This window comes from Phalacrocorax carbo, chromosome Z (genome assembly GCF_963921805.1).
Source record: "Phalacrocorax carbo chromosome Z, bPhaCar2.1, whole genome shotgun sequence".
Classification (NCBI taxonomy): domain Eukaryota; kingdom Metazoa; phylum Chordata; class Aves; order Suliformes; family Phalacrocoracidae; genus Phalacrocorax; species Phalacrocorax carbo.
The window spans coordinates 9,694,328-9,705,650 of NC_087548.1; the positions used below are offsets into that span (position 1 = coordinate 9,694,328).

The window sequence follows — 11,323 nt, forward strand, 5'->3', positions numbered from 1 at the left end:
CTTGGCAGAGAGAAATATCTGCCCTCCCCAGGGAGGTGAAAAGTGAAATGGCTGATATGTACTTTTTCCCTGGAAGAAGTAAAGGACAAGAAGGAAAACTAGGAATGAGGAACAAAGATTTGAAGTCACCTTAGTAGCAGCACAGAGCATCCCTGCTTCAGAGGGAAAAATGAGGAAACAAATGAGATGTGAGAGTGGAGAATAAGGGACACACAGAGACCCTGAAACAAGGCAGTAAGAAAAGAGTTCCATGTACTAAAAGAGAAAAAGAAGCTGGTGCAGTGCTGTGGACTAAGCCAACAGGAGACACGCCAGATGCAATGCTGGCTCCAAGAGAAAACACATCCCAGTGGGCAAAAGTGAGCTGTATGAATCATGAAAAAAGATCCTAAACAAAGGAAAGCGTGTGGAAATGCTCATTTGTTTGCACCATCATGTATTCCAAAAGTTTTTCAGAGCACTCTGACAAAACAGCTAATCCATTTCAACGTATGTGTCCCATCGTGTAAAATAAGCTGCTAGCTCTTCATTACAGGGGTGCTCGCTTTCATAGTAAAATGTACTAAGCACAGAAGTGTGTGTAGCCAATATTACAGATTTTCCCCAAAACAACTTGACCTGCTGTCTCTACCAGCCTAGAAGCTTTTTTAGATAACATTCCCATCTATTTCCTCTGACATTTTTTTGAATTCTAAACTGGATATACCAGTCCAGCCAATATCACAGGGAGGTATTGTTCAGGATTTAGGAGTATTATTCTTCTCCCACAGACTGCAGGGCTGGTTCAGCTTCCTCTCTACAGAGCTAAGAAGCTAATTTGCATGATGTTGAAAATGATAGACCTTTTCTGATGGCTTTTCCCTTGAATGCTTTTTGTGTAGAGCTGTGTTTGTTCCCTTCATGGGGGTGATTATTCAGGAAATCTGAGTGACCAACTGTGCCTAAGTATTTACATTTCAGTATTTTACAAAATAATCACTTAGTCTTATCCATTCAGTAAAACAGAAGCCAAGTATCAGAATCCCTTAAGACCAGGGGAGGAAAATCCACAGAAGCCTGGATTTCTTTCTTTAGGACAAAGTCTAACCATTAAAGTGCATAACCAAACATGGCCGGTTGTGTTACTCCAGCCTTGGAGCAAAAACAAAGCTAACCTTCCTGCTTCAGCACAGCTGAAGGACAGTGCTGCTGGCTTTTTGGTCTGGCACAGTTTTGAGCAATGCTGTTTCTAAACCAGGGAAAGGAGGAATGGTAGATAGGAATTTGGAGCCATTTTTGTTTCACCATATTCATTTTTTGCTGATCTGTTAATAGCGTGGGCAGCTCACTGAATTGCTGGTGTATTTCGGTGTGATCATGGTTACAGTCAAGAGGGACTTGTGTCTCAGTTTTTCAAGCACTGTATGAGGCCAAACACATTTCCATTGCCTTCTTTCAGACATCTAATAGTTCAGCTCATGGATTTCCTGATATTTGAGGTATGTATAATGTAAAATATAATATGGGGCTAGCCTTTGGCTGCAATATGTATTTTAGAATCCCTAATGCTCATTTTCCTAGTTTCACCCTGGTCAACAGGAAGAACTGTGCCTGTCTTTAACGGGGCTGGACTGGTTTGGTGAGTTATTTTATGCTTTCAAAGAGTTATGTGCATAGTGGATGTCATTACAAGGACTATATGCTTGATCATACAGAATAGGAAATAGTGACCAGAGCTAGACGGAAAACCTGTCTCTATCACTTCAAAGGAAAGAAGAAGAAAAGAAAAATAGTTACCTTCAGAGCAGCTTTTGTACCTGCACACACTAAGGTTAATCAAATCTTATGCTTCAGAGTGTACGGTTGATTAGCTTGTGTGTCTGGAAGCACTTCCCCTTATTTGCCATTCTACTCTTAGCTGCAGAAAGAACAGAGTTCATGTTGGTTCTAGGATATTTTTGTTATTTTATCCATTATTCACTTGCCACAGAAACTTCAAAAACTAGTGGTAGTACTGAGAAGTGCTCTATTCAGAACAGCTCTATTTTGACAGAGGGATTGGGAAGCCTGCAAGTTTTGATATTTATTAGAAAATAAAAATATTTTTTCCTTGGTACTGTGAAGTGCCTGCCTTCTTATGAAGCTTTGTAACTGAAGATGGATTATTCTTCTATGAACACCTGAGGCAGAAAGTTCTCTCCCTACTTCAACCTATGGAATGTGAATACTAAAGTATCTTTGAATGATGATTTAACTTACAGAGAAACTAAACTGAGACAAGTGTGTTTTGGTTTTTTTGGTGTTTAGCCCTTGTAGTTAAGTAAGAACTGCCAGAAGGAAGTCTGGGTTCTCAGGACTCCCAGTCCTGGGCCGTTTTCCCTCCATCCTTCCCCCCTCCTCTCTCTCTCCCATGGGATGTTCTTCTTTCTGTTAATCTTCCAAATACAGTGTTAACCTGCCTATTCCTTTTGGCATTTATTTATTTTTATTTTTCATGATTTTGACTTGCAGATTATAAGAGACACTAACTGTCCATTCAGTATAGCTCTATCAACTTCTTTAGCATGCTGGCGATTTACTCTTGGTGAAAACTTGGCTATGGAGCTTGTAAGAATTTATCATGGCAAGGTCATAGAATTACAGGCATTTATAATTTCATGAAGAGTTTAAGGCACAAGTAATTTGCAATGTAATTATTAGGCATATAAGCACCTATGTGCATGCCTGGTCTTACTGACTGTCACAGGGGTGAAGCACATACTCAAGCTGTCCATCATGTCAAAACAACATATCATTCAGCATCATTGGCAAGGCATGATCTGTTGAGAGCACTTCTTCACTCTTCTTCTCATATTGTGACCTGGCTGTGGCCTATTTCAGGTGATTCAGGTTTTAAAGAATTTTGGAAAGTGGATTTTTCACTAAAAAATAATATCAAACTGGAGACTGGGTTGTAACATAACCTTAAAAATGAAATGGGCAAAACTATAACCTTGAATTGAGGGTATGTGGAAAGTGAGATTCATGTGTCAGAGAGGATATTAGGCTGTGTGTATTTTGTAGTTGTAGATATAAAGCAATCTTGAACTGTACCATGTGTTAATTATTCTGCCCTGATAGCCTTGGGAAGGGAAATGTTTTCTGGCTTTCTGAAGACCATTGTGGGAGATAGAGGGAGAACCTTTAGGAAAGATATTGTTTTCCTCACTCAGATAAACTTCCTTATTAAGCATTTTGAAGAAAGCAAGTTTTAGGTAATGCCTGATCCTCATAGTTTGCTTCCTATCTGTTTAATAAGAAACAGCAATCAAATATCACTTTGCAAAGGTCAAATTCTACTGACTTTACAGGGAATTTTGGCAAAGGATTGCTGGATTTATACCCTAAACTACTCACCTCAAATGATCTAAGAGACTTGTAGCCTGAAGTGACTTTGCATAAGAAAGACGCAGGTCTGGTACCTCCTGGATGTGATGCCATCACACGCACAAAAAAATAACATTCGTTAGCTGTATATTTCTTGATGAATTACCTAGCCAAAAAACAAAAGCAACCATTCAACCAAAAAAAAAAAGCCCACAAAACCCCCCAAACCAACCCTGAAATTGTGAAGAAAAGTAGTCAACAAAAAATAACTATTTAGACTGCAATACATTTGATCTTTTTGGGCTAACCTTACTGCTTTGATAAAAAATATATGAGGATCATAGGTCTCTTTTTGGTCATAGATTGTCATGATTTTATAGGTTTACTCTTATACCTTGTGGAAGAGAAAACAACTGTTTTATCTAACTTGTACAAAGCAGCACAGAGAACTTTTTCATTCATTTTCCTTAGTAAAAATGTCAATCGTAATTCTCCCCATTGTGAACTATAGGTTTATCTGGAATAAAGAATTGTCCTTAATTAAATTACATTTCCAAGTTTTAATATGTTTATATTTTCATTGCAGTGAAGAGAGCAGCAGTTCACTCTCAACTTATGTGTCTGCTTGCAACACTTTTTCAACTACCAGAAAGAAGATGAAATTTAGTGGAGCGTAGGCATTTATTTTATGTTACACTGGATTTTCAGAATAGCTTTTTGTATTTATTTATAATGTTTATCAGGACTCTAATGCTAATTTAATCTCTTTAAAAAAATGTGTCATCAGGCTTGTAATGAATGACACATTGGGAAATAGGGAATTGATAATGTTTTGCCATTTCAATATGGTCTGAAATTCTAGTTTAGATCTACACTTAGGAATTATTTATATCCTCTTATGTCATATCAATTTAAATAATATTCCACTCATTGAGGCATAAAGAATAATGTTAATATTAAAGTTTCTATTTAAAATTTGCTAATTGCACATGAAGGGGTTATATCTGCTGCATTCAGGGTTTTTTAAATTTAATTTTATTGTATTAGAAAATCTATGAGGTTAAATCTGCAGAAATTATTGCTTTTAAATGTTGTATAATAAGAATCTTGCTGCTGTTATGAGCACTGAAAAATGTGCCTTCATCTCAAATAAGCCTTGTTAAAGCTACAGTTCTGGAACTGCCAGGATTTAATACTAAATTTGGGCCCAATCCAGCTCAGCTTTACTCATGTGAGTAGCTCCATCTCCTCTGAAGAAATCTGTGCTGGAGCAGGGGTTACTGCAGATGTCTCTGCACAGTTATCAAGCTGGGAATGGGGACGAGAAAGGGGCAAATGTACAATCTCCACCTGTTTAGGCACTGACTCCCAAGAGTATTATGTCTCCAAGATGACCCTTTTACAGGTGATCTTGGTCAGGGATGGAATAACAAGCTGAAGATATTAAAGGAGGCTGAAGGATTATTTTGTCTTCTCGCCACACACCTGAATCAAGTGGACAGTATCACAGGCTTGCAAGAGAGGCAAGGACTTGGCAGCTCCACACAGGCGAGAGGAGACTCCTCTGCCCTCTGGCCACTCTCACCTCCTGGTCTGTGCTGCTAAGGCCCGAACTCGGGAAAGCACATTGTCAATAATTGTTTGTTTGATTAGACCCCCTAGGGGAAGTCACCAGAAGTGGTTTTCTCCCCTAGGAAAGAAAAATATTAAAGCAAATATGAGCCTATTGACTACTGAAGTCATGTGGAAAACACTCATTGACTTCAACCTGAGCAGGAAATGGCCCAATATTACTGTAAAACTTATAGGCTTAAGTGAGTGACATTTTGCTTGTTGTAATGCCAAAGAACAAATAAAATTATCTTGCTTTTTGCTCTAAGCACAGATACTGAGCCTGATTCTCTACCCACTTTCATACAGCAATCTGATGAGAGAGCAGAATTAGTCCCTTCTTTTTGTGACTAATATTTTAAAAATGCAGAATCTGAAATGTTTCAAATTCCCAGTGGACAGGTCCACTTTCTGCCAATGACTGTTTTTGATTTTTAGCCCTGGATGAATCTGAAAAAGTTTAGTACTTCATTTTAGATAAGCATCAAAAAGTCAGGATTCTTATCCTAATTTGAAGCTCCTGGATTTGAGCCATCTGGCTGGGAATCTTCCCAGGACAATCTACCACATTAGATCAGTTTTGTGTCCTAATTGGTGCCATGAAAAGAAACAATAATCAATTAATCTGTCAATTAATTAACAAATAATTCCTCAGTTTCCAGAGAGGTAGTCTTAAAACATGAAGTGGGAAATTTTATATAATTTCCAGACAATATGTACATTTTTGTGTATAGATGTGTAAGTGCATGCACACACATATATCAAATTTAAGGTTCTTCTAACTGTTATTGCAATTATTTCCCTCCAATCTTCAGTACTTCTTTGGAAGGAATGTTACTGAGCTCCAACGATGACACTGATAGCTGAGAGGCATTCATTTTGCAGTGGCTAATTAAGCATGTGAAGACCATGTAAAGGATTGGTTCTATCAGCACACACTCACCATCAACAGCCTGTCCCCTGCAGGGTTAAGAAGACGACGTTAAATGATCACCTGTCCCAAACACCAAATGACAGTTTCAAGGTAGTAAATGAAGCCTGAGGTTACTCACTTCATTTTAGCTTTACAATCAGAAGAAAATAGTTGAGGAAAATCACCCTCTAAAAGCTTGAAGACGTCTAAACAGAATTTTGCATTGACCCTTTTTATGTGTTTACTAGAGATGCTCCTTGGGAGAAACTCTCGTTTCGATGAATGTTCAGGCTATGCAAATCTTGAGCTCACAGCTGACACCCCTTGCAAGCCCCGCCTGCCCTCCTCTAGGGATGAATTACCCCTCCGGTACAAATTACACATGCACACCAGATGGGGTGAGTTGAATGCTCTAACTAGAAACAGAGGGAGGATGATCTTGTGTTTAATATGAAGGTCAGGGACTCAAGAGACTTTGATTCTATTCCTGGCTCTGCCCCAGACCTTGTATAACTTTGGGTGACTTGTTTAATTGTTCTGCCTTGGTTCTTCTCATCTATAAAATGGGAACGGTAATATTGTACCACGTTGTCAGGGTGTTACAAAACTAAATGACTGCTTATAAGAGGTACTGTAATCTACAGCTGAAAGAGAATGCAGACAGGCCATTTGTTACTGCTAATAATTATTTGGGGCAAGAACTTTAACTTTCTTTATGTCCTTTAAATATATATATATATGTATTCAGGCTTATGAGTTTATTTTTAGGCGTGCTTTGTGGTAATTTCTAAGGAACTGAAAATGACACAGAAAGTAAAGCTGTGAGAATATCTATAAGTACATTGATGTGCACATAAACACAAATATGTAACATTGCAAAATGCACAAATAAAACATAAATACTAGTGAGGAGCAGCTGAGGGAACTGGGGTTGTTTAGTCTGGAGAAGAACAGGCTCAGGGGAGACCTTATTGCGCTCTCTACCACTACCTGAAAGGAGGCTGTAGTGAGGGGAGTTGGTCTCTTCTCCCAAGTTACTACTGATAGGATGAGAGGAAATGTCCTCAGGTTGTGCCAGGGAAGGTTTAGTCTGGATAATAGGAAAAATTGAAAGAGTGGTCAGGCATTGGAACGGGCTGCCCAGAGAGGTGGTGGAGTCACTGTCCCTGGGGTGTCGAAAAAACATGGACTTGGCACTTTGGGAAATGTTTTAAGGGGCATGGTGGTGTTGTGTTGATGGTTGGACTTGGTGATTCTAGAGGTCTTTTCCAACATTAATGATTCTGTGATTAAATTCCAGAAATAAATATCCTACCAATAAGGTAAAGATACGCACACAGCCTTTTTAAGAGAATGTCTCAGGAAAGTATTTGACTGTTTCAACATATTTATGTCACATTTTGCTTCTAGACTAACCCATTGACCAAATTTTTGCTAGTTCCATTCCTTTCCCTGTTTCCAAACTAGTGCTTCTGTTGTTGATTAGAGAATTTAAACCCTGAAAATATCTCTCTACCCTAATGGAATGAAATGAGGAGATTTACTAAACTTTAATGACTGTTTTCTGCTATTGATGAATGACAGCTCTGTAAACACCTCTCTGGATTTCAGTGCCACTTTGCCATTATATAGAATCTCCACATCAGAGGATTTCAAAGTATTTCCTGCAAAGTAATTAATTAATTAACCCTAACTATCCTGTCTTGTCCATGCTGGAGTCAAAGGAAAATGTTTTTCACTGATTTCAATGGTAGTTGGAGGTCGGGCTGTATGATTAGTACTTCTGTAATTTGTCCGCTGCCAACTCTCCCCAGAACAAAGAAGCGACACAGTTCTCTCTTTCACAGACTCTGCTGTCTAACAGCCTTATCCAGGTAACTTTCTGCATACTGATCTGCTCCTGAATTCAGTAAAACACCTCTGAGGGAGGCTTAGCAGGATCTGGCCCTGTGTAATCAAATGTCCTCTCTGATTTGCTCTTGTTGGTAAAGTTTCGATTATCAAATATTCTGATACAAATTCTCGCCTGGATTGAGAAGTGATTTATTTTAATGGAACAGTATCAAGGCCCCCTTTTGTTCCTCCCCCCGTACACCTAGGAAAGAAAGGACATCCTTTTTCTCCCTCAATGAGCCTGCAAATCACTATTCCCCCTGGAGTCTGAATATCTATTCAAAAAAAGTAGCTAACTCAGAATCTGTTCTCATCTTCTCGTTCCTATAATTAAAGTTTTAAATCCTCAACTGTAGAGGTCAAATAGCACATGTAGAACATTTGCACTGGAGCTTACTGACTGTCAGAACAGGGCCAAATCCTTAAGTTTTTATACAGTCAATGCAGTTAACAGATATTTTTCCTGGAGTTAGGATCAAATTTAACTTATTCCCATTTTGCAGATCAGTAAACTAAGGCATAGAATTATTAGGTACACCTGTGGCATAAGAATGAACTGTCTAGACAGGCCTTTTGAAACATTTAGGTGTCAAATCTGGAGTTTCAAGTATTAAAACCGTCATCATTGTAACAAAACCTATGTGTGCAAAGGTAAAACAATTCATTTTGTGGCAACAAAAAAATGTGACTGAAGAGATCTGGATTTACTTTGCTGATTCTGCCAAAGATTCTTGATCCTGAAGAACTCAATTACTTCTCTGGTGCTTTACACTTCCAGTATGCAGCAGGATGAAAAATAGATCTCCATAACTATTTTCTGAAGACAAGCTCCTCAAGACAAAGTGAACTTGCCATAGAGAATGCCATTTATATGCATGTGCACATACATTTATACATATATATTTGTATGGCCTCAGAGAGAACTGAAATATATGCAAATTTACACGCTTGAGTTAGTTCAGCAATTGTGCCCCACTCATGCCTGCTTAGGTATGCAGCCTGCAGATTATGAGTCTGCCACGTGATTGGGAGATGTTAGTGTTTTGTGTGTAAAAGTGCTCCTACACCCACTCATCAGCTACAGCGTAGAGCCAGTCAGTCCTTTGCATCCTCTGCCTGTCATCTCTGTAGACCATAAAATATGAAAAAGTTTTGTACTCTGTATATTTACGGCACAATGAGAGACAGAGGGGTTCTGAACTTTGGGAGCTATTGCATACTGTAACGGCAGACAAAAAGGTAGCTTGACAAGAAAGTTAAGTTTGAACCTTTGTAACAATAAAATGATATGTTACAGTTCAGTCATTGTTATTCCTAAAACTTCCCTTTTAAACCTAGAAGTTAAAAACTGGAGAATCATAAATAAACCAGATTAAAACTTTTACATTAAAGCCCCCAAACCACCTCAACTCTCATCTCTACTGACAGCAGGCACAACTTATTTAATCATCGTCGGCACATATTAACTTCTACTAAATGAAATTGACTTTGAAGTGTTATGTTAGATGATTTATTTTGTTTTCCTTTTTCCCATGTTCTACACAGAGTCCCCACGTCTACGTAAACTAACTCTTCTAGAAACTGACTTCTTGCAGAGCCTTGTGGTGAACCAGATGTTGTACCTGTTGCCCTATTACTACTAATGTTGCACCTACTGAGCATAATCTGCTAGCTGATGTTGAACCTCACATAATCTATCCAATGTTTCTTCTGCTGCTTCTCACTCTCTTATGACCAGGGATATGTTTTCTGGACTAACAGCCTCTCCCTGAATATTTGCTGGGAACACTGGTCCAAATTCATTCCACTTGTCTTCGTTTGACTACCTAAGGATCTGAGTTAGGAACTCTGTGAGTCAACCGAGAGGAAGAGAGGCAGCCTTGCAGGTGCTGAAGATTTTAAGTGGTTGTCACTCTCTTATGATTGTGCTTGTAATGAAGCTCTCCTGTGAGGAGATATATAACACTGTATGTGATAAAGAAAGGTGACTGTAGCATGAATTAAAAAATAAACAATATGCCATCACTTTAGCCGAGCAATATGGGAGTAATTTAACTTTACTCACATGAGAACACGGACTAATGTATTTTGAGGTTTAGTTTCTTTTTCACTTCATTTTGTCCTTCCATATGATTATTAACAAATACAGATGTGCTTAATCAGCATAAGACAATCATTATTTACCAAAATTCTCAACAACAAACAAACAAACAAAAAACGGGGGGGGGGGGGGGGGGGGGGGGGGCAGGGGTGGAAGAGGTTTTCTTTGCTAGCTTAGGTATAGATGAAATCAGAAATACAGTCTCTGCAGATGTCTGAGGAACAGGAACAGGCTTCAACAATTGTTCTGCCTTTCATATTGCAGTTTATCTGAGTGCAAAAATGCAGGCAAGATTGTAGAGACAATCTGCAAAGACAAAGAATACCCCCCATCTTATAGGGAATCAAAACACAAATCTCTGAAGAATAAAAGCTTTTCAGTTCACTGTTAAGTAAAATATGCAATGCTGAAATTCATTATACACATCTTTTTTTCAGCCAAGTGATAACATTTCTGTTATACAAACAAGGGAATTTGTAAGGAGGAGGTTTCAGTCAATACAATCAATATCCATAAGTAAAATTTACTTTAGCCATATATTTTATTTGGAATTCATATGGAATAATCTATTTATTTTTACACAGATGCACAACAGACATCGTAAATAGGACAATCCTGTCACATTTTTGCTTTGTAAAGCCCCTAGAAAGGAAAGGAAATTTTGACTTATCACACACCAAAACAAGCACATCAGGTCATTTTCCATTTCTTTCTTCTTCAGAGCTAAGATGTTGGCGCTTCTTACAAATGGCCAAAATAAATCTCAAAAGTTTTCCCATAAATAGAAGTCTCAGATTCTACTACCTGCTTGAGTTCATTGATTAAGCTGTTTTATAATAAAATAAAATAAAATAAAATAAAATATCCCCACAAATAGAAAATGTCACTCGCCTTAAGACATTCCAGTGCTTCACTCTCCTGCAGAAGTCCATAAGTCATAACTAGAGGTGTATAAAAGGTGCTGGGCTCAGGCTACACTAGGATAAGCGAAGACTGGCTGGGGTGAGAGAAGGAGGTTGAATGTGGCTCCATCCTAGATAGATCTGCATTGCATTAGACAGATGCAGGAGCACCTTGCAGACCATGAGGTACACTAACTGGACCATAACTTAGGTATCATAACTCTCATTTCACCTGCATTCAAGTCTGAGTTGTGAGAAAATGTATCTCCCTTCCTTCTGTGGAAAGTAATAGTAGAAGCCTGGATTACATCACCAGAGCAGTCAGCCTATCTATCCTTTGACCCTCTGGTGGATCCAACATCTGGTGTACGAATACAACACATTGAGGGCAGACAGTTATAGTCATAAGGCTTTGGGGAAAGTGCCTGCACCTCTGAGTGGGATGAAAAGAGTGAAATTCCCTCATCAGTTATGTCAAGAACAAGAAGAGATCCCCACTGAGGCAGATTGGATGGACAGTGGCAATGTCTAAACCATGATCCACCCAACCATCCTGCT

The 11,323-nt window shown here is 38.6% G+C and overlaps 1 long non-coding RNA gene across 1 annotated transcript in view; it reads left to right on the top strand.

Moving 5' to 3' along the window:
• Window positions 1–9,956, top strand: part of LOC135310573 (uncharacterized) — an 18,969-nt gene extending 9,013 nt beyond the window's left edge. The window contains exon 4 of the long non-coding RNA XR_010370663.1: window positions 9,308–9,956. This is a non-coding gene — a long non-coding RNA (uncharacterized LOC135310573). The remainder of the gene's footprint in view (window positions 1–9,307) is intronic.
• Window positions 9,957–11,323: the final 1,367 nt, after the last annotated feature.